This window comes from Schistocerca gregaria, chromosome 1 (genome assembly GCF_023897955.1).
Source record: "Schistocerca gregaria isolate iqSchGreg1 chromosome 1, iqSchGreg1.2, whole genome shotgun sequence".
Taxonomy (NCBI): Eukaryota; Metazoa; Arthropoda; class Insecta; order Orthoptera; family Acrididae; genus Schistocerca; species Schistocerca gregaria.
In genome coordinates this window covers 1,157,322,436-1,157,347,221 of record NC_064920.1, presented here as the reverse complement: position 1 = coordinate 1,157,347,221, position 24,786 = coordinate 1,157,322,436, and positions in this window count along the sequence as shown.

The window sequence follows — 24,786 nt, the reverse complement described above, 5'->3', positions numbered from 1 at the left end:
GAGAACACGACGGTCGTTTTAATGCATCTCAAGTAGATGAAGTGACCATCGTAATAGTGGACAATGAAAACACAAGCTCGACATAACTAAAGAATGAAGAAGGGAAAGAGACACACCGTTCATACAATGCCCTCCAACATCAAATAACGTTTCTGCTCGGGTAGCACGGATATTATTCTAATGTGAAACAAATCCAACCTGAAACAGTTGTAGGAACAAACAAACAAAAAAATGACTTCCAAGAGGTTCTATGCTTACCGCTTAATGACCAGAGACAATGAAACATAAATGACATTCTCAACACTTGCCGTTTATACCAATAATTCCTGATGTATATGTATACAAAAATAGAAGCTACAAATGGTTCAAATGGCTCTAAGCACTATGGGACTTAACATCTGAGGTCATCAGTCCCCTAGACTTCGAACTACTTAAACGTAACTAACCTAAGGACATCACACACATCCATGGCCAAGCAGGATTCGAACCTGTGACCGTAGCAGCAGCGCGGTTCCGGATTGAAGCGCCTAGAACCGCTCGGCCAACTGCGGCCGGCCAAAAATAGATGCGGAACGGATACTTTACATAAGGCTGAATCACAAGAAACTATGCTCGGAAGAATACATCCACCTTCGTGACGCAACCATATATGACGGAATCAATGGCGGCATTGTAGCAATGGAAATCTTACCCTCGTCATAGATAGGGAGTGCGAGACACATGCACGAATACGCTCAAGATTCGATGACCTACATAAGAAAATATGGACGACCTGACCTCTTCACAACATTCACATGCAACTCGTTAGGCCAGAAATCAAAGAAAACTAGTATACAGACATGCCCGCCTGGTTAGCCATGCAATCTAACAGCTTTCCGGGCGGGAAGGCGCGCCTGGCACGAATCCGACCGCGTACACCATAACTAATCTGCAACGCAAACAGTGTGATTACACTCGTCTGGTGTGAAACGTATCCGTGGGGTAGGGGGGGGGAGGGGGGGGCTGGGAGAGACGATAGTGAGTGTTCCATTGGGGGCCAAACCTCACAGTAACCCTGGGTTCGGTGTGATGCGGTGGTGGGATGAATGGACTGCTGTTGCCTGTTGTGGGGTTGTGTACCACTATGGGCTACGGCGATGCACCTACACGACATTGCAGAAAAAAAAATACCCAAAACGATACTGGGAAGACGCACAAGCAGAAGTTGATGGCTATCCCAAATACAGAAGACGATCACCCAAAAATATGAATAAGAGGCAGTGACCAACTGGGAGTGTATAATCAATGTGTAGTAATATATGACATTGTTGTTGTTGTTGTTGTGGTCTTCAGTCCTGAGACTGGTTTGATGCAGCTCTCCATGCTACCCTATCCTGTGCAAGCTTCTTCATCTTCCAGTACTTACTGCAACCCACATCCTTCTGAATCTGCTTAGTGTATTCATCTCTTGGTCTCCCTCTACGATTTTTACCCTCCACGCTGCACTCCAATGCTGAATTTGTGATCCCCTGATGCCACAGAACGTGTCCTACTAACCGGTCCCTTCGTTCTGTTAAGTTGTGCCACATACTTCTCCCCAATTCTATTCAATACTTCATCATTAGTTATGTGATGTACCCATCTAATCTTCAGCATTCTTCTGTAGCACCACATTTCGAAAGATTCTATTCTCTTCTTGCCTAAACTATTTATCGTTCATGTTTCACTTCCATACACTCCATACAAATACTTTCAGAAACGACTTCCTGACACTTAAATCGATACTCGATGTTAATAAATTTCTCTTTCTCAGAAACGCTTTACTTGCCATTGCCAGTCTACATTTTATATCTTCTTTACTTCGACCATCATCAGTCATTTTGCTCCCCAAATAGCAAAACTCCTTTATTACTTTAAGTGTCTCATTTCCTAATCTAATTCCCTCAGCATCACCCGACATAATTTGAACACATTCCATTATCCTCGTTTTGCTTTTGTTGATGTCCATCTTATATCCTCCTTTCAAGACACTGTCCATTCCGTTCAACTGCTCTTCCAGGTCCTTTGTTGTCTCTGATAGAATTACAATGTCATCGGCGAACCTCAAAGTTTTTATTTCTTCTCCATGGATTTTAATACCCACTCAGAATTTTTCTTTTGTTTCCTTTACTGCTTGCTCAATATACAGATTGAATAACAGCGGGGAGAGGCTACAACCCTGTCTCACTCCCTTCCCAACCACTGCTTCCCTTTCATGCCCCTCGACTCTTATAACTGCCATCTGGTTTCTGTACAAATTGTAAATAGCCTTTCGCTCCCTGTATTTTACCCCTGACACCTTTAGAATTTGAAAGAGAGTATTACAGTCAACATTGTCAAAGGCTTTCTCTAAGTCTACAAATGCTAGAAACGTAGGTTTGCCTTTCCTTAATCTTTCTTCTAAGATAAGTAGTAAGAGCATAATTGGCTCACGTGTTGCAACATTTCTACGGAATCCACCTGATCTTCCCCGAGATCGGCTTCTACCAGTTTTTCCATTCGTCTGTAAAGAATTCGCGTTAGTATTTGCAGCTGCGACTTATTAAACTGATAGTTCGGTAATTTTCTCATTTGTCAACACCTGCATTCTTTGGGATTGGATTTATGATATTCTTCTTGAAGTCTGAGGGTATTTCACCTGTCTCGTATATCTTGCTCACCAGATGGTGGCGTTTTGTCAGGACTGGCTCTCCCAAGGCCGTCAGTAGTTCTAATGGAATGTTGTCTACTCCTGGGGCCTTGTTTCGATTCGGATCTTTCTGTGCTCTGTCAAACTCTTCACGCAGTATCATATCTCCCATTCCATCTTCATCTACATCCTCTTCCATTTCCATAATATTGTCATCAAGTATATCTGTTATACATTGAACTAAACCAGAAAAATATATCAACGACGAAAACTAGGAATGCCAGTAGATCATCCAGGAATCATAAAAACTTGCGCACGAGGCCGAGTTCACAAAATGTACCAAGTATGCATAAACTTAGAATTCTCCAGTTCAGTGAAATGCATTAAATATGTCTCTAGGTGAACAAACGTATTGACATGGCGGTATTTCGATTAGGCAAAGACAGTGAACAACGAAACAGGAACGCGGAGATCCTATGTACCAAATTGGTTGGTACACCAACAGTAACGAAGCAGGGTGGCGGTTGTTTGGTTTCCCGGCACACGAACGCGAACCAACTGGGCAACATGTAGTACTACATTCTGAGGCTTGACAGTGGGTTTACTTCGCAAAAGACACCACCAGAAAAATTGCAAGCGAACCACCTCAGAAGACAACATTAGCAGCATTTTACCAACAGTGCCAAACGGATCCATTCGGAGAAACATTACTGTATGTCGACGTCCCTATCTCTTATACATTGAGCTAAACAAGAAAAATATGTCAACGACGAAAACTAGGAATGCCAGTAGATCATCCAGGAATCATAAAAACTTGCGCACTATGCTGAGTACAAATCGTACACCCAAACAACGTCGAATGTTTCCATCTCGGGATGTTGCTACGTGAAGTGGTTTCACACACCTCAAGACTGTTGACGTTTATCCATCCCTGACGTACAGAGAAACATGCCAATTCTTAGGACTACTGGAAAACGATAACCACTTGGAATCTACCCTACAAGATGCCTCACTCACAACCTCAGCTCAACAAATGAGAGACTTAGTCACCATAATTCTAACATGTAATGAATCTAATCCAAAGCAGGTATGTAACTGCTGTCTGAAGAGTATATATGTTTATGTTAGCCGGGAACCTAGAAACGACGGAGAGGCTCCGTCTCCGCCGCAGCCGCAGTGGCCCACAGCCCCACGACGACTACCGCAGTCCACTTCACCCCTGCGCCACCCCACACCGAAACCAGGGCTACTGTGCGGCTCGGTCCCCAGTAAACACCCCTCCCCCCCTTTCAAGGGAACGTATCACACCAGACGAGTGTAACCCCTATGTTTTTGTGCTAATGGTGTTGTACGCGTACGTGGAGAACTTGTTTGCTCAGCAATCGCCGACATAGTGTAGCTGAGGCGGAGTAAGGGGAACAAGTCCGCATTCGCCGAGGCAGACGGAAAATCTCCTTAAAAACCATCCACTGGTTCACTGCACCCCGACACAAGTCCGCCAGCGGATTCGTGCCGGGGACCAGGCGCTCCTTCCTACTCTGGAAAAGTGTATTAACTTCTCCCTAGCGTGTATGCAGCCACACTTATGAAAGGAGGAAGATCTGCCATTTCCGCGAAACTCGTACCGCTCAATACAGCCGAAGAACAATTCCCAGCTTGCAAAATCTCAAGAGCCTATGGACGGGGTGAAGTGAGCTAAAATTATCTTCTGTGACGAATGCCCAACGGCAAATAAAAAAAAAATCATTCAGAGCCATGGACAGAACATTAAAAGACTCGAGAGAATACTTTGAAGTGATGGGAGGAGCTAAATTCATATCCTAAGGATATTTTCGGCAAATACTTCCAGTTATCACCACCAGCAGCAGAGGAGATCACTCCATGCTCAAAAACCATCCCAAGAGACACACAAAAACACAGAATCTAACGAAAAATATGAGAGCTGAACTATCGAAAGACGAAACAACAACAGATTTTTCTCAACTTTTAGAAACAGTAAAGGCACATATCATACTGACAACTGGCTTCATTCTGGTACATAGACACTGCTGGAAACGAACAAATCGACCAAATTTATTCGAATCTGAAAGGGTAATTTTGGCAACTGAAAATAATTTTATGGACTATATCAACTTTAATATTCATATGAAAATTTCAGGTAAACAGAGAAAATACAAATGGACCGACACGATGGTAAACGTTTAAGGAAGTGTGAACTTCCCTAGAGGATTTCCAAACTTTTTGCAAGTACCAGGAATCCCATTACACTGCCTTCGACTTAAAATTGGATCTCCGATGATACTCCTCGTAAATCTCAACACGCCAAAACCGTCTTCATGAAACAAGGATTAACGTCAACAGCTATCGAACAACATCATAGAAACCGAACTTACGACCGGAACGTACAAAGGACACACACTATTTATCCCCAGAATACCACTGATCTCTACTGAACCACCATTCCAATTTCAAAGACAAGCAATTTCCAATCAAAGTAGCCTACCGATCTGCAATTATCAAAGGGCATGGACAAACTTTAAACAATGCGGCATCAACCGCAAACACTTCTGCTTCTCTCACAGTCAACTTTACATATCTTGCCCTCGAGTAGGAAATTCGAAAAATTTTTACACATATAACCTGGATAACAAAATGAAAAATGTTCTTTACAAACAGGTGCTGTAAATATTGAGAATATGTTTCCAATACAGATTTTTTCCTTTTATGCTTTAACTAGTATTGTACATAGTATATGTTTTAAATAATTTTTTTACCTATTATACTTTAAAGTTTATCCTATTATTCCGACTACTACACAATCTCATATCAGCTCTATGAGCGAAGAAGGGCACTCCAGCTAGTCAGATGCATAAATAAAATGCATGTTGAGTAAACAGAATAGATAAGCATGAATAGGTAATCACGACATTATTTTTAGCTTGGGTGTGGTGATATGTAGGGCAACAATGCGTTTTCTTCATATACCCTGGCCCGCTATTAATATTGGTGCCACCTTAAGATGATCGTGGCAGCTAATACACGTTATGTAGTGTAGAAACAAAGGAGCAGGTACTGTGCACCCCGGTCTGTCTTTGTACAGAAGACATTCAAGCGGCAACAACGAGAGCAGCGGCGATTCGCCAGGGGATGAGCGCCACTCATTTGCAGCACAAGGATACGGATGTGTTTTGGCACCCGAGTTGGCGGTGTCGTGGACGGCTTGAAGTAAGAGGGACACCGACAGTGTCAACGGGGACCCGAAACAGTTAAATCACTTTTTGATGTATGAAGACAGAACTTTAACGTACGCCCTGAGGATCACACAAATAATATTGTGATGAAGGTTCGGAATATTTCGAGTTGTAATTAAGGAGATCTGTCGTTGTGTGAGAGAGACAGAATATAAAATACTGGGTAGTCCATTCCATTTAACTGCTCTCTCAAGCCCTTTGCTGACAGACTTATAATGTCCTCGGTGAACCTCAAAGTTTTTATTTCTTCTCCATGGATTTTGATGCCTACTCCGAATTTTTCTTTTGTTTCCTTTAATGCTTGCTCAATATACAGATTGAATAACAACATAACAATAGTAATAGCACAAAAAGCCGTGACGAAAACCCTATTCATTAACAAGTTTCCGTGACATATAATACATCCAACACAAACACTAATTGTAACAAAGGGGACTTAACTAATGCTAGTAAGGGTACAGTTCAAAATAACTATCCAATTGTAATAATGGAAAACGCAGTCATTGTGGACCACGAGCCAATATCTTGGGTGTAACTGATCAGTACTCGGCCCATACACAAGTACATTTGTTTGCTTGTAATCACATAACACCGACGAGAGTGTTATGAATTAAAGAGACACAACGCTGGTGCAATACTCTGCAATATTGTAGAATATTACACATGTTATGTGCGTTTCATTTATAGTGCAAAACATTTTCTCAACGAGAGAGTTGTAGCGAAAAGAAGATAAGGAATTACAGTAAGTTACATTGAAGCCTACAGTGAGTCGCGAAATAAGATACAGAAAAGTAGAAATTTATATCGACTCAGCTAGCGATATTGCCCTGATCTCAGAAGAATTAGTGACTGGTTATGAAAAGATGGAATTATTTCTAGTTTACCACAGGTGTATGCATAGAAGGAGTTACTGGTATTAGAGGTAAATTAAAGAGGAAAACAGAACAACTATAAAAGTAGGAATATTCTGTTCTTTAGAGGCGTTTCTCGCAATGGCTAATATAATTATGCAAATACTATTAGGTGTAACCTAGTAACTTATGTAAATGGTGATTTAGGGATTTTGTACGTCATCCGTAAAACATTCGTAAAGTGTAAATTAGATAATTATAGTAATGCAGTACCTTTAAAACTAGTCCGCCAGTAAGCGACGAAAACCAGTTATTACCAATAAACAAACTGCCTTTAATTAGTTGCATAGACGGAACACACCGACACGAACTATAGCAACTATAGAAAGACGTAAAACAGAAAAAAAGTGACGACTAATTATTAATTGAGGTATGTTTAGTGGCTAGTGCCGAAACATTACACGAAGGTAGTGCAAAAGCTTTATATCAACTGTCTCGTGGTAATACACACCAAAAAAGCATATGAATCTGGGCTGTTGATAGATATACAGTAGAAATATTTACAGCGGATTCTATGTACTCATGAAGGAGTTATTTCGATTAATCCATGCGTTGTAGGTGACTGCATAAGTAGATTTAATATCAAAAGCAAAGAACCATTTTTTTGGAAATCTTACTAATACCAATAGGATTGGAAGCAGGGGTATAAGAATAAATCAACAATATGATAGACAAATAAGTAACACAACTTAGTTGAAGTGTTTGTAATAACCAATTACTATTGGTTAAGAAAGCTAAAGGCGAAGATCTACTCGTGTTGGACAAACGAAATTTAACACACACAGAAACACAAGGTGATAGACCTATAAGTATCGATGAGATACTGGCAAAGTTCGAACAAGGAAAATACTTTATTTCGATGGATTTGAAGATTAAATGAAGATTCTAAGCTGTATACAGCAGTTTTAGATTAGATATTTCCGTTTCAGTATTTATTAGAGCACTTGATCAAGCTCTGGAAGGAGAACTCTTACAAGAACTTTTAAATTATGTACGCCATATTTTATTAGTATCCGACACTTTGGACGATCTTCTTGCTTTATTACTTAAGGCGTTACAAAAACTCCATGAAAAAGGAATAACTGTTAAATTGGCAAAGTCACATTTTCGTCGACAAGAATTAAGGTTTCTACGACACCTAGTGGGAGTAAATGGTCTAGGGGTAGCGTCTTTGATTCATAATCAAAACGTTTTCGGTCCCGGGTTCGATCCATGCCACTGCCTAAATTTGGATAAATAATCAGCATTGGCGGCCGAAGACTTCCGGCATAAGAAGTCAGCCTCATTCTGCCAACGGCCTTTTCAAAGAGGGCGGAGCAGCGGATAGAGTTTCAGGGCACTCTCTTGTCCTAGGGGTGGGAAATTGCCCCTAAAGGCGGAAGAATCAGCAATGATCAAAGACATGAGGATGCAGAAGGCAATGGAAACCACTGCATTAAACACACGTAACGTGTATCCACAGGACATGTGGCCTGTAGTTGAAGAAGTGTCATGATTATCTCTCCATTGGCAAAAGATTCCGGAATAGTCCCCCATTCGGATCTCCGGGACGGGACTGCCAAGGGGGAGGTTATCATGAGAAAAAGATTGAATAACCAACGAAAGGATAACGTTCTACGAGTCGGGGCGTGGAATGTCAGAAGCTTGAATGTGGTAGGGAAGCTAGAAAATTTGAAAAGGGAAATGCAAAGGCTCAATCTAGATATAGTAGGGGTCAGTGAAGTAAACTGGAAGGAAGACAAGGATTTCTGGTCAGATGAGAATCGGGTAATATCAACAGCAGCAGAAGATGGTATAACAGGTGTAGGATTCGTTATGAATAGGAAGGTGGGGCAGAGGGTGTGTTACTGTGAACAGTTCAGTGACCGGGTTGTTCTAATCAGAATCGACAGCAGACCAACACCGACAACGACAGTTCAGGTATACATGCCGACGTCGCAAGCGGAAGATGAACAGATAGAGAAAGTGTATGAGGATACTGAAAGGGTAATGCAGTATGTAAAGGGGGACGAAAATCTAATAGTCATGGGTGACTGGAATGGAGTTGTAGGGGAACGAGTAGAAGAAAACGTTACAGGAGGATATGGGCTTGGGACAAGGAATGAAAGAGGAGAAAGACTAATTGAGTTCTGTAACAAATTTCAGCTAGTAATAGCGAATACCCTGTTCAAGAATCACAAGAGGAGGAGGTATACTTGGAAATGGCCGGGAGGTACGGGAAGATTTCAATTAGTTTACATCATGGTCACACAGAGATTCCGAAGTCAGATACTGGATTGTAAGGCGTACGCAGGAGCAGATATAGACTCAGATCACAATATAATAGTGATGAAGAGTAGGCTGAAGTTCAAGACATTAGTCAGGAAGAATCAATACGCAAAGAAGTGGGATACGAAAGTTCCAAGGAATGACGGAATACGTTTGAAGTTCTCTAACGCTATAGATACAGCAATAAGGAATAGCGCAGTAGGCAGCACAGTTGAAGAGGAATGGACATCTCTAAAAAGGGCCATCACAGAAGTTGGGAAGGAAAACATAGGTACAAAGAAGGTAGCTGCGAAGAAACCATGGGTAACAGAAGAAATACTTCAGTTGATTGATGAAAGGAGGATGTACAAACATGTTCCGGGAAAATCAGGAATACGGAAATACAAGTCGCTGAGGAATGAAATAAATAGGAAGTGCAGGGAAGCTAAGACGCAATGGCTGCAGGAAAAATGTGAAGACATTGAAAAAAATATGATTGTCGGAAGGACAGACTCAGCATACAGGTAAGTCAAAACAACCTTTGGTGACATTAAAAGCAACGGTGTTAACGTTAATAGTGCAACGGGAATTCCACTGTTAAATGCAGAGGAAAGAGCAGATAGGTGGAAAGAATACATTGAAAGCCTCTACGAGGGTGAAGATTTGTCTGGTGTGATAGAAGAAGAAACAGGAGTGATTTATAAGAGATTGGGGATCCAGTATTAGAATCGGAATTTAAAAGAACTATGGAGGACTTACGGTCAAATAAGGCAGAAGGGATAGATAACATACCACCAGAATTTCTAAAATCATTAGGGGAAGTGGCAACAAAACGACTATTCACGTTGGTGTGTAGAATATATGAGTCTGGCGACATACCATCTGACTTTTGGAAAAGCATCATCCACACAATTCCGAAGACGGCAACAGCTGACAAGTGTGAGAATTATCGCACAATCAGCTTAACAGCTCATGCATCGAAGCTGCTTACAAGAATAATATACAGAAGAATGGAAAAGAAAATTGATAATGCGCTATGTGACGATCAGTTTGGCTTAAGGAAAAATAAAGGCACGAGAGAGGCAATTCTGACGTTACGGCTAATAATGGAAGAAAGGCTCAAGAAAAATCATGACACGTTCATAGGATTTGTCGACCTGGAAAAAGCGTTCGACAATATAAAATGGTGCAAGCTGTTCGAGATTCTGAAAAAAGTAAGGGTAAGATATAGGGAGAGACGGGTCATATACAATATGTACAACAACCAAGAGAGAATAACAAGAGTGGACGATCAAGAACGAAGTGCTCGTATTAAGAAGGGTGTAAGACAAGGATGTAGCCTTTCGCCCCTACTCTTCAGTCTGTACATCGAGGAAGCAATGATGGAAATAAAAGAAAGGTTCAGGAGTGGAATTAAAATACAAGGTGAAAGGATATCAATGATACGATTCGCTGATGACATTGCTATCCAGAGTGAAAGTGAAGAAGAATTAAATGATCTGCTGAACGGAATGAACAGTCTAATGAGTACACAGTATGGTTTGAGAGTAAATCGGAGAAAGACGAAGGTAATGAGAAGTAGTAGAAATGAGAACAGCGAGAAACTTAACCTCAGGATTGATGGTTACGAAGTCAATGAAGTTAAGGAATTATGTTACCTAGGCAGTAAAATAACCAATGACGGACGGAGCAAGGAGGACATCAAAAGCAGACTCGCTATGGCAAAAAAGGCATTTCTGGCCAAGAGAAGTCTACTTATATCAAATACCGGCCTTAATTTGAGGAAGAAATTTCTGAGGATGTACGTCTGGAGTACAGCATTGTATGGTAGTGAAACATGGGCTGTGGGAAAACCGGAACAGAAGAGAATCGAAGCATTTGAGATGTGCTGCTATAGACAAATGTTGAAAATTAGGTGGACTGATAAGGCAAGGAATGAGGAGGTTCTACGCAGAATCGGAGAGGAAAGTAATATGTGGAAAACACTGATAAGGAGAAGGGACAGGATGATAGGACATCTGCTAAGACATGAGGGAATGACTTCCATGGTACTGGAGGGAGCTGTAGAGGGCAAAAACTGTAGAGGAAGACAGAGATTGGAGTACGTCAAGCAAATAATTGAGGACGTATGTTGCAAGTGCTACTCTGAAATGAAGAGGTTAGCACAGGAAAGGAATTCGTGGCGGGCCGCATCAAACCAGTCAAAAAAGATGAGGATGGAACGATGACTACTTTAAAAGTGAATTATTACCGTCATTAACACAATGTCTATAACACTTGTGGTAAAAACATTATTTTGGAGAGAAAATGCAAACACACAATATTGGAAGCTACACTCCTGGAAATTGAAAAAAGAACACATTGACACCGGTGTGTCAGACCCACCATACTTGCTCCGGACACTGCGAGAGGGCTGCACAAGCACTGATCACACGCACGGCGCAGCGGACACACCAAGAACCGCGGTGTTGGCCGTCGAATGGCGCTAGCTGCGCAGCATTTGTGCACCGCCGCCGTCAGTGTCAGCCAGTTTGCCGTGGCATACGGAGCTCCATCGCAGTCTTTAACACTGGTAGCATGCCGCGACAGCGTGGACGTGAACCGTATGTGCAGTTGACGGACTTTGAGCGAGGGCGTATAGTGGGCATGCGGGAGGCTGGGTGGACGTACCGCCGAATTGCTCAACACGTGGGGCGTGAGGTCTCCACAGTACATCGATGTTGTCGCCAGTGGTCGGCGGAAGGTGCACGTGCCCGTCGACCTGGGACCGGACCGCAGCGACGCACGGATGCACGCCAAGACCGTAGGATCCTACGCAGTGCCGTAGGGGACCGCACCGCCACTTCCCAGCAAATTAGGGACACTGTTGCTCCTGGGGTATCGGCGAGGACCATTCGCAACCGTCTCCATGAAGCTGGGCTACGGTCCCGCACACCGTTAGGCCGTCTTCCGCTCACGCCCCAACATCGTGCAGCCCGCCTCCAGTGGTGTCGCGACAGGCGTGAATGGAGGGACGAATGGAGACGTGTCGTCTTCAGCGATGAGAGTCGCTTCTGCCTTGGTGCCAATGATGGTCGTATGCGTGTTTGGCGCCGTGCAGTTGAGCACCACAATCAGGACTGCATACGACCGAGGCACACAGAGTCAACACCCGGCATCATGGTGTGGGGAGCGATCTCCTACACTGGCCGTACACCTCTGGTGATCGTCAAGGGGACAATGAATAGTGCACGGTAAATCCAAACCGTCATCGAACCCATCGTTCTACCATTCCTAGACCGGCAAGGAAACTTGCTGTTCCAACAGGACAATGCACGTCAGCATGTACCCCATGCCACCCAACGTGCTCTAGAAGGTGTAAGTCAACTACCCTGGCCAGCAAAATCTCCGGATCTGTCACTCATGGAGCATGTTTGGGACTTGATGAAGCGTCGTCTCACGCGGTCTGCACGTCCAGCACGAACGCTGGTCCAACTGAGGCGCCAGGTGGAAATGGCATGGCAAGCCGTTCCACAGGACTACATCCAGCATCTCTACGATCGTCTCCATGGGAGAATAGCAGCCTCCATTGCTGCGAAAGGTGGATATACACTGTACTAGTGCCGACATTGTGCATGCTCTGTTCCCTGTGTCTATGTGCCTGTGGTTCTGTCAGTGTGATCATGTGATGTATCTGACCCCAGGAATGTGTCAATAAAGTTTCCCCTTCCTGGGACAATGAAGTCACGGTGTTCTTATTTCAATTTCCAGGAGTGTATGTATTCCGCATTGTGCGGAGACCAAGTTGGAATGATTCGTACACAAAAGCTATGGTCACTTTTGTATTCGCAGTATATAAAAACGTTTTACTGTTTTATGGGGTTTTGTCAAGTCAAAATTGTCAAGAAGCTTAGGAAGGTCACAGTGGCATTAATTATGCAATGCATCGTATTTTGTCAAAGGGTTTACATGACTTAAACGCATCAGAGTTTCACAGCCCTTTACCAATGGGTAGGGGAGGTGTAACATCTATTTAGTTACTTATAGAACGTTATCAAAATACGTCACACTGTACCTCATTAAGCATACAAACACGGATGCAGTGATTAATTATATGCGCAGTTCCTTCGCAGACGCTGGGAAATCAAAAGGACTCTTAACTGATGACGGTCACGCTTTACAAGTCGTAATTTTAAGGACATGATAACTTTGGAAGGCGTACGTCAAATAACTACATGGAAGTATAGCTTGAAATAGAATCCATGTGAACGTATTATGAAGGAAATTGGAAGATTGAATAGAAGGTATTGCTCGACCAAACATATCACTTGGGCACAAATGATATACTAATGTAAGGTAATATTAAATTTGTCAGATCTGTCTACAGGTTTATCCCCAGCAGAAGTAATAAAGTGTAAATTTAGTGGTGAAACGTAGCTTACATTATTTAAATGGCAAAACAACAGTATGGTGGTGGGAGAAAATTTAAAGGACGTAGTAAGGAATCATTTACAGCAAACAGTTGAAGGACTGCATAACACATTTAATGAGAATGCAAAATCACCAACATTTAATAACAATGACTTAGTATTAGTGATAGATACACACGACAGTTCTAACTTAAATTTTTTCCTCATTACAGTGGATCATACAAAATCTAAGCATACCACATCCAAAAGCTGTTTTCTTGGTGGATCCCAAAAGTGGTCAAGAAAAAGATATATACAACGTAGATAAGAAAAATATTTATAAACCACCGCTATTTTAAAAGTGGAGACAGTAAAGAGAACACAATCCGAAGTTATTTCTATTATGCAATATAATTAACACACCATGAAATACTATTATCAGCTGCTGTTAAATCCACGTCAAGTATAATATGGCTGATGTTGGGCTACGTCATCTTTAACAAATCATAGGGGTACACTTAATCTAAATATTAGTTTCCATACTAATAAATAATATTTATTACATGCATCAAATACATTGCAAACAAATTACGAGACAGAGGTTATTTTGGAAGTAAATGTACGCATATGGTGGAAGAAAGAGGATGGTAGACGAGACTTGAGACAAGAAGTTGAGAACTGCGGTTTAGGAAGCGTTTTTGGTTTCTCTTTTAACACATTGTGTCAGATCATCCTTTTCTGGTATACAAAAGGCATTTATCGAAGTCAGTTTTCGGAGTCTGTGAGGTGAAGCCGAAACAAGCCTTTCTATTAGGAATGTTATCACTCTATGCGGAGTCCTTTTCTGAAATGAGGGGTGGAATAGGAATGTGTCTTTGGAGTCCGTCTTCTAATCTTCTTATATTTCAACAAATCGACACCTTGTTTTCCTTTCTTCTTCTTTAAAGGTCCACTTTGCTTTGCCTCTTCTAATAAGCAATACCATTATGGAACCCTTCACCCTGTTTTCAAAGGATTGGTGGGATAACTCAGCTCGCGTGTGACATAAGAAGTTGACAGCTACGACAAGTAATTTAAGTGTCAAGAGGTTTAGCCGCTTAAAAAATTTTCGGAGTAGTAGGCAGGTGTGAAGCGGAATATGCAACGAAGATGACGCGCTAAACACATGGTGACTGAAGCGTCCTTTGTTTGAATAGCAGATGCGCGGACCCAAGAACATACATTAGTTACGAAAACAAAGTAACCTTGTCTGACATGTAGAAAAGAATGATTTCGTTAATGAAGATAAAAAATTAAAGATGTGAGCCATGGTAGGTAATACGAAGGTAGGTTTAAGGCTTCTACTGATAATGAAATAGGTAGGACGTTGCACTGTTGTATACAATGTTATAAGTATGTGGATTTCTTCTGAATCAAATGAGTTACTTAGAGCATAAGGAAGTGTAAGGTATTTAATGAGGAACAGTATTAGTTGACATTGGACAAATAGGGGGGAAAAACTGTGGAGGCGTTATGCAATTGGTTTAAAATAAAATGGGAAGTGTACTCCCGTTAGTACAAACAACAAATAAAAGGTCGGATAGACAGGTCCATCAAAAAATAAATAAATAATTAAATAAAAAACTACGCCGTTTATCACGTACATTTGGATAAAAATGGTCTGTACAATAGATTGGTAGGGATTTTATATGAGACACTTTGATATCATTAATAGTAAGGTTGTATATTACGCACCTACGGAAAGCGATCAGTAGTTCCGCGATGAAATGATTTGGAATAACAACTGATGATGCCAAAGAAGAGGTTTTCTAGCCAGTTAAGATACAGTTTATGGAAACCATCTACATCTCCACGCATATTAACGTAGAAATATTTGAAATTTGAATGTGTACTCGTGACAAATAAGGTCCAGTCAATCTATGATATCTCCGAAACAGGAAACTGTAATGAAAGAATGTACGAGAGTATATACAAAGTAAGAATCACATAACTTAAAGCAAATCGATAAAGTATTACGAGAACAAATTGTACCCAGTTAACGAGAGAAGTTAAGTAACTTTTATACTCAATGTACAAGAGAAACTGATCATGATACGGTGTAAGACTCATATATGACGTCTGATACTTATAATGAAGAATGTATGTTTCTTTCGAATTTGTTTTTGGATAAAGTTTATTATGCGATAAAGTAAGTCAATATTGAGACGTGTAAATAAAACACACGTTGAGTAAACGAAATAGTAAATTTTTAACTAGCTAGGAAACCCCTTTTTAGCACCCTCAGTTGTCACTCAAAACTTTAAATCGCATCATTGCTTACCTGCTGATCCCTTTCCGTGGGTACAATAGTCAATTTGGGACGACTTCTTTATTCTGAGTGCGGATATAGGTAGGGTATCAAGGCATTTTATAAAATACGCTTCTACCCTATTAATATTAGTACCAGCTAAAGATGATCGTTGTAGTTGATATATGAAAAGCAGTGTCGAACAAAAGAAGCAGATACCCTGCGCTCCAGTCTGTGTTTGTACAGACGGTACGTGAACAGTTCGAGCGAAAGTAGCGGAGAGCGTCATGGGATGAGTGTCACTCATTTGCTGCACGAGGATATGCTTTGATACTCCGAGTTCATAGTGTCAAGGAAGTCTTGGAGTAAGAGGGCCACCGACAGTGTCAACGTGTACGCAAAACAAATGAATCATTTTCTGATGTAAAAAGATGGAACTTTAATATATACCTGCAGATCACACGTGTGATATTTTGTTGAAGTTTTAGTCTATTGCCGGCCGCGGTGGCCGTGCAGTTCTAGGCGCTTCAGTCCGGAACCGCGTGACTGCTATGGTCGCAGGCTCGAATCCTGCCTCGGGCATGGTTGTGTGTGGTATACTTAGGATAGTTAGGTTTAAGTAGTTCTAAGTTCTAGAGGACTGATGACCTCAGATGTTGAGTCCCATAGTGCTCAAAGCCAGTTGAACCATATTTTTAATCTATTGCGAGTTGAAATTAAGGGATTCTGTCTTTATAAGAGAGAAATAATTTAAAATGCAGAGATGTGAAACTTACGAGTCCGAAATTTATTTCGTTGCTAAAAGTAACGTCGCGATTTCATATTTCACCATCACTTTGCATAGGATCGAAGCTGGAAGGGTTCGTTCACAGTGGTGGGAGACAGAAGCTCGACGACAACAACAGTTCGTAAAGGCGATCATACATCAACAAAAATAGTATAAGGGTGAGTGGAACGTCAGACACGACGAAATGTTCCAAGCGCAAGCAGCAGCTGAAATACGCTACTACTTGGACTCACCAAATGAGAGTCGCTCTCCAGTACGAATTAGCACACATACGGGGTGGGACAATGTTCGTGACCGGGCCAAATATCTCACGAAATAAGCGTCAAACGAAAAAACTACAAGAACGAAACTTGTCTAGCTTGAAAGGGGAAACCAGATGGCGCTATGGTTGGTCCGCTAGATGGCGCTGCCATAGGTCAAACGGATATTAACTTCGTTTTTTTTAAATAGGAACCCCCATTTTTATTATATGTTCGTTTAGTACCAAAAGAAATGTGAGGTTGGTGGAGATCACTTTGAGTATTTATTGCATTAACGTGGTATTTACAGGTAATGACGCTGTAACAGAATGCGTTCTCAGAAATAATAAGTTCTCAAAGGTATATGTATCACATTGGAACAACCGTAATAAAATGTTCAGACGTACCTACGTTCTGTATTTTAATTAAAAACAACCTACTTCATACCAGCTGTTCGTCTAAAATTGAGAGCCATGTGTTTGTGACTATTACAGCGCCATCTATCACAAAGCGAAAAAGGTGGTCCAACCAAAACATTCGTATTTCTTTACGTACTACAAGAGTATTTAATAAAAACTGGGGGTTCCTATTAAAAAAAAGTTGAAATCCGTTTGACCTTTGGCAACGCCATCTAGCAAGCCAACCATAGCGCCATCTGGTTTCCCTCTTCAAGCTAGACGACTTTCGTCCATTGTAGTTTTTTCGTTTGTGCTTATTTCTTGAGATATTTGGCCTCGTCACTATCAATGGACCACCCTCTGTATGTTTTCGAAAACAAAATTTTCCCCTGTGTTCTAATTCTTTTTGTTATATACATCGAAAATGGTTCAAATGGCTCTGAGCACTACGGGACTTAACATGTATGGTCATCAGTCCCCTAGAACTTAGAACTACTTAAACCGAACTAACCTAAGGACAACACACAACACACAGCCATCACGAGGCAGAGAAAATCCCTGACCCCGCCGGGAATCGAACCCGGGAACCCGTGCGCGGGAACGGAGAACGCTATCGCACTACCACGAGATGCGGGCATATACATCGACTTTCGCGGAATGTGTAATCAGTGTTTCCGACCGTTACTAGGACAATCAAAGATAAGTGTAGCCTGGGAACGCTTTGGAACCAATAATGTCACTTATTGCGTCACTGCTCAAACCCACTGGTTCGAAGAGAACGCTGAGGTTGACCTGCTAATTCAGTATACAACCCTGAAGCAGTGGGTCAGAGGGTGATTGATGGCATAGTTATACAACGAAACTAACTATAGATCATACTTACAGCGATAGTCTTCGTCAGCAAGCTACTTTGACACCGAAAACGATCCGTAAGCGTTCACGAGCTGTCTCAGACTGTTGCTACACAACGATTATGAGTGCGACCAACCACTGCTTATTGTTGAGAGCATCACTCATCATCGCTTGTTAACAGTGAAGGCGGTACTTCTCCATCGCATGACAAGAATTTTTTAATCCAGACATTATCGTCTGTGACTAAGCATCGCCGGAAGTGGTTGTGGTGTAGATAAAACAGGAATACATATCAAGCATTTCCCTCAACCTTTATATTTTTAATCTGGCATTGTAACTACTTACGGTAAGTGAGATGAATATCATGTATGCGATCATACTGCTAATGGTGTTAGGGTTGAGAGCACTATCTTTCGATACCAAAGGCGTTATTTCGACTTTCTTGAAGGATAATATAATAAAGTATTGCCGAAAACTAGTTTACCATTATTAGACAATTTGAAGAAGTGACTGATACCGAAAAATATGCGTAGTATAGGGAAACAGACTTAAGGTATCTACGTGTTTGACACTTTCGTCGAACTTCAGCTTAAGCTCATGCGCCCCCCCTCTCCCCCCCCCCCCCCCCCCCCACACACACACAGATACAAAATCACTTTTTTTGCACATGACTCACATTCTGGAGGACGAAAGTTAAAAACCGCGACCGGGCAAGCAGATTTAGGGTTTCCGTGATTTCCCTAAATCACTCCTGCAAATGCAAGGATGGCTCCTGTGAAAGGCCGTGGCCGTTTTCCTTGTCCCATCCACGACACAATCCGAGCTTGTGCTCAATTTCTAACGTCCTAGATGACGGCGATTCGTTATATCTAATCTCCCGTCTGATTCACGCTTTCTGTAGTTAGTAAATTAAGTATCAATTGTAGACAGACATTTTATAGTGTAATATACTGTACTGCCGGACCGAGCTAGTTAATCTCTAGATAGAAGTTAGAAAAATGGATATATAAGGGAATGAAATAAATGAAGGAATATCAGAAAATCATTACCATGTTCACAGGAAAGCCGACTGAATGGAGAAATGGTGATTTTAAAAATTTAACTGGGGGCTACATCATAGTGTTGCACTTTCTGCATCCTACATGTATCCTTCATTCATCCATGTGTGTCATACGTGATTTTGAGACGTAACTTCTACTCAAGAGTGAGAAATCAGGTACGTATAAAGCGGACAGGAATCCGTGACCAACGTCAATTGTGGAAGACCTTCCATCCGACATATTGAAATACTCCTCCGCCTTCAGCGTTCAGCATTTGAGGCACGGACTGATCGGCATAGTGGGCAATCTCTTTGCCTGCAGCAATGCGGATTAATGTACAGACGAGAGCCTTAACAAAGAATATCTTGATACCAGCAGGTTTATTCCACGAAGATGGTGATTTAAAAAGTAAATGGGGCACTACATCTAACTGTTGGCGTACGATGGCCGCTTATTGGAGCTGAAGTAAGCAACCAAGATTTCCAGGATGAGAAGTCACCCTCGTTATGCCAACGGACTTCTCAAAAAGAGAGAAGAACGGGCAGTTGTCCAGGGCAGTAGGAATGAGAGAGTAAAGAGACCAATTGAGTTCAGGAATAAACATCAGCTAGTAATAGCGAATATTCTAGTCAGGCAGAGATTCCGAAATAAGGTACTGGCTTGTAAGGGGTATCCAGGGACAAATATAGATTCGAATCATAATTTAGCAGTTGTGAAGGATTGGCGGAAGTCAGGAAGAATCAGTGGGCCAAGAAGCGGGATACGGAAGAGATAAGGGATGAAGACATAGGCTTGAAGTCCTCTGAGTCTATAGTTGCTGCGGTAAGGAATAGCTTAGTAGGTAGTTCGGCAGAAGAGTAACGGAGATGTCTTAAAAGGGCAACCACGGAAGTTGGGAAAAAAGACATTGGTACAAAGAAGGTAACTGCGAAGAAACCATGAATAACTGAAGAAACACTTTAGTTGGTTGGTGGAAGAAGACGCACAAGAATTTTCAGAAAAATTCGGGAATACAGAAGCACAGGTCATTTAGGAGTGAAATAATAGGAGGTGCAGGAAATCTAAATGATAAATGTTTTGCATGGAAAATATGAAGAAATTGAAAAAGGAATGAATTTTGGAACGCCTGACTCAGCATATAGAAAAGTCAAAACAATTTTCGGTGAAATTAAAAGCAAGGGTGGTAGTGTAAAAGGCAGAGGAGAGAGACGAGAGCGATGGGTGGAAGGAATTCATTGAGAGCATCTTCGAGGGGGGGGGGGGGGGGGCACGTCTTATGACGTGATATAAAAAGAAAGAGAGCCGACGTAGAAGAAGTGACGACTCCAGTCTTAGAACCAGATCTGAAAAGAGCTTTGGAAGATCGCGTAAGGCAGAAAGGATAAGTAATATACCATTGGAATTCCTAAAGTCGTGTGCGAAATATTCTCGTTGGATTTCTGAATATATGAGGCTGGCGATTTTCCATCTGACTTGGAGAACAATATCATCCACAGAATTCCGAAGACTGTGAAACCTGAAAAGTGCGAGAATTATCGCACAATCTGCTTAACAGCTCATAGATCCAAGTTGCTGACAAGACTAAAATACTGATGAATGGTAAAGAAAAGTGAGGATGTGTTAGACGACGATCAGTTTGGCTTTAAGAAAGGTAAACCCACCAGTCAGGCAGTTTGATATGGCGTTTGATAATGTGAGCAAGACTGAAGAAAAATAAAGACATGTTCGTAGGATTTGTCGATTTAGAAAAAGCGATCGACAGCGTCAAATGGTGCAAAGGTTAGGAATCCTGAGGAAAAGAAGAGGTAAGCTATAGAGAAAACGGGTAACATATAGTATGTACAAAAACCCTGAAAGAAAAATGGGAGTTGAAGATGAAGAACGAAGTGAAAGGATTGAAATAGGTATAAGGCAAAGACGTAGGTTTTCGCACCTATTGTTCAATCTATACAGCGAAGATGCAATGACGAAAATGGAGGAAAATTTCCAGAGCTGGATTAAAATTGAATGTGAGTAGGTATCAGCGATGAGATTCGCTGATAGAATTGTTACCCTGAAAGAAAGCGAAGAGGAATTGCAGGATCTATGGAATTGAATGAACAGTTTAGTAGTACAGTATACGGACTAGAGTAAACAAAGACGAAAATAACAAGAATTAAGAGAAAATTAAAATGAGAATTGGTGACCACGAAGTAGACGTAGTTCCGGAATTCTGCTGCCAAGGCAAGAAAGTAACCCACGATTTAAGGAACAAGAAGGACATTAGAAGAAGACTATCGATGACACAAAGGGCTTGCCAGACAAAATCGGAAAAGAAGAAAATCGAAACATTTGACATGTGGTGGTACAGAATAATGTTTAAAATTAAATGTATTGGTAAGGTAAGGAATGGGGAGGTTCTCCAGAGGATCAGAGAGCAAAGGCATATATGTAAAATACTGAAAAGGAGACGGGACAGCATGGTAGAACGTCTGGTAAGACATCAGAGAATAATTTCCGTGGTACTAGTGGGAGCTACAGAGGACGAACACTGTAGAGGAAGAGACTGGGGTACATCAAGCAAATAACTGAGGGTGTAGGTTGCAAGTGCTGCTACGAGATGAAGACGCGTGCACAGGAAAGGAATTCGTGAGGCGCTGCATCAAACCAGTTACATGAGTGATGAATCAAAATAAATAGATAAGGAAAGGTTGTGCTGCATTTAGTGCTGGCAACATCTCATGATGCACCCCCATCGTCTGAGAAGGGACGAGATAAGGGCCTGTATGAAGCAGTGGTCTATTCAACTGCTACGCCTAACCTACGACGTAATCTACTCTATCCGTGTGTATATTGCCAGCGTAAGGAGTTCAAGGCACAGTGACACTGATTTCTTGCCTCCGTTGAGAGAGACATCACCTAAATCTCTTAAGTCGAATTTCGGTCCAGTGCTAAAATTTTACAAATTTTCTTAGCATAAAAATAAATTCTGCCAGAGATTGTGCTATGTTAGTGTGTCAGTAACAAACTGTTTGTCTCACAATATTTTGTTGTTATCGGTATTGGGGATCCCAAACCGTTTTGAAAATCGTTGCTCTTTCGTGGTGTTAAAACTGTTGGTGATAACCCCATAGCATTCTTCTTAGTAGGGGCTAATCAAACCAACCACAGTTGACCCCAAAGTGCTGTAGGACTGGCCTCTGTACTGAAAATAAGATCGCACAATATTGACATTTCAACAGACTTCGTGCTTTTTCAGAAAGATTCATCCGGTTTCACAAAACTATGTCTTCTATACGAACGAAGATGGAAACTTGGCCAAAAAGCGTGGGAACACCGGTTGAAGATTAAAAAAAAGGAAAAACTGCTTTTGTTTTGCAGTACCATTTGAAGCAACTCAAAATCTTTTGCGTAGATTTTTTCAATGCCGTTCGGATTGCTTTGACTTGTGTGCTAAATGGTTACAAGAAATTACTACACACTGAATAGTGTTCCCAGTATATGGTGTGGTATGCGGAAACAAAATTAACCGTTTCTCTTTACTGTTCAAAAAGTTAACGGCGTGAATTTCTCTGCAATCCACAGAAGTTAACACAGCCAATGGTTTGTATGGTAAGTTCGTAGCAACGAAGCGTATAAATAGACTGGTCCTAGCAGAAGAAACACATTTGATGGATTGGTTGAGGAGAACGGAGACACCCCCCAAAGAAGCCCATCTAAATCAGTTGTCGACTGTCTTGTGAACTAAACATCCCTCGCCCAACGCCTGGGAACTTCCTGCATAAGCTGCTTACCTTGCAAACTTACAAGATTCAAGTTGCAGCGAAGTGTCTTACAGTTTCATCTCGATGTTGCTGTTGAGGCATTGGACCGGATCGATCGAAATTCCGACTATCTAAGAAACGTCGTTTTCTCTTAATCAGCAACGTTCCATACATGTAGGAAACTGAAACCACGCAACATTTGGGTTTAGAGTTTTAGGGAACGATAGCAAATATCCTTCAACTTTTCCCACTGAAAGAAATCCGGGGACGTTAGATCCGGTGAACGTGCGGGCCATAGTCTGGTGCTTCAACGAACGATCCACGTGTCATGAAATACGCTATTGAATACCGCTTCAACCGCACTTGAGCTATGTGCCGGACATCCCTCATGTTGGAACTACGTCACCATTCTATCATGCAGTGAGACATCTTGTAGTAACATCGGTACAACATGACGTAGGAAATCAGCATACATTGCACCATTTAGATTGCCATCGATGAAATGGGAGCCAATTATCTTTCCTCCCATAATGCCGCACCACACATTTACCAGCCAAGTTCGCTGATGTTCCACTTGTCGCACCCATCGTCGATTTACCGTCGCATAATAGTGCATAATAGTGTTCAGTGGATTAGTAGTGAAAACGTAAGGGATAGACTTACTTCCTCATTTATAGTATTAGTATCGATCAGTGCCTACGATCACCCTTCTGGAAGTTGCCGTCCTTCCCAAATCTTACTTACAGTATGTGTAAGTTCGCTGAAGGTATCCTCGTTACTATAATTCAAGAATTTTTCCCCAGGTGTTTTATGATTCTTCATTCTTTTTGTGATGCTCCTAACTTCTTCTACAGCTGTTGGGTCTGAGGCGAAATTTGTTTCTTACTGGCTGTAGCTGAGAATGTCTGGTGGCACTTCACACTTTTGGAGCTCTCGAAAGTATTTGGCCAAGATCGGACTGTTTTTCATGTCACCGTTTACTACCTTCTCTTCTTTGTTCTTATATCTGAGGTCTGGAGTATAATATTTACTTAAGGCAATCTTGAATGTTCTGTAAAGTCTCGCGTATTGTTCTGTCGGAAATCCTCTTCTATTGTACTTTAGTGTTCCTTCACCAGTTTACTCTTCAGATCCCTGAAAGTCTTGGCATTGTTTTTCCCCGAGAAAAGAGAGAGAACGCTGTTGTTAAAAATCGAAAGCATTTAATGCTGATTACTTTTTCTCTTTCTTCTCAGTAGAGTAACTTTATTTAAAATAACAATATATAAAATTCAGGACGACTTTTATTCCGTTACCAAAAAGTGAACCCTGTTTGGAAACGTGCCACTAGAACTCACGCATACGAAATGTCGACTCTAAAGAGAATGTAGGTGCGCGCTACAGCCCACATTAGCAGCCACTAGTAGCTTATGTCAGTCACAGCTCGAAGTCCTTTGCCCCTTGATTAATGAAACACAAAAATAATTTTTTTCTATTTTTTACGGTTCCTTAATTTGCGAAACACAAAAATAAAATTTCCCAATTTCTTATGATTCTAACGATTAAAGCTTGCTCGAAATGTATCGTACGTCACCATCTTTCATCTCATCTCCTTTACAGGAGCTACTTGCGCATCGTCCTAGGCTAGTATACCGAAGCTCTTAGTAATCGGTGAGTCACGGGGTGTAGCCTCTCCTTGATTGCCTGATCAAATGCTAGTTTCAGTTGCACAGAATTCAAACGAAAACGACTACGAGCTTCATACTTTCAATAGCAATTAAGTACAGAAACTAACGTCTATTTTTATGGTCAAATTCACAGCCCAAGCGTAAGTCATCGGGAAGACAGTACACTGACTGCAACTAAATGTTATGTGCGCTTCCTCTTCTTCTGCACTTTCCGTGTTAGGCCAGTTGTGGCCTGTTACGGTTGCCATCTTTTCCTCGGTCTGCCAGGATCTCTTTCTCCCTTTTGATTAAAAATTCTTTATCTGATGTGGTAGCCTCTCTGGACCCAT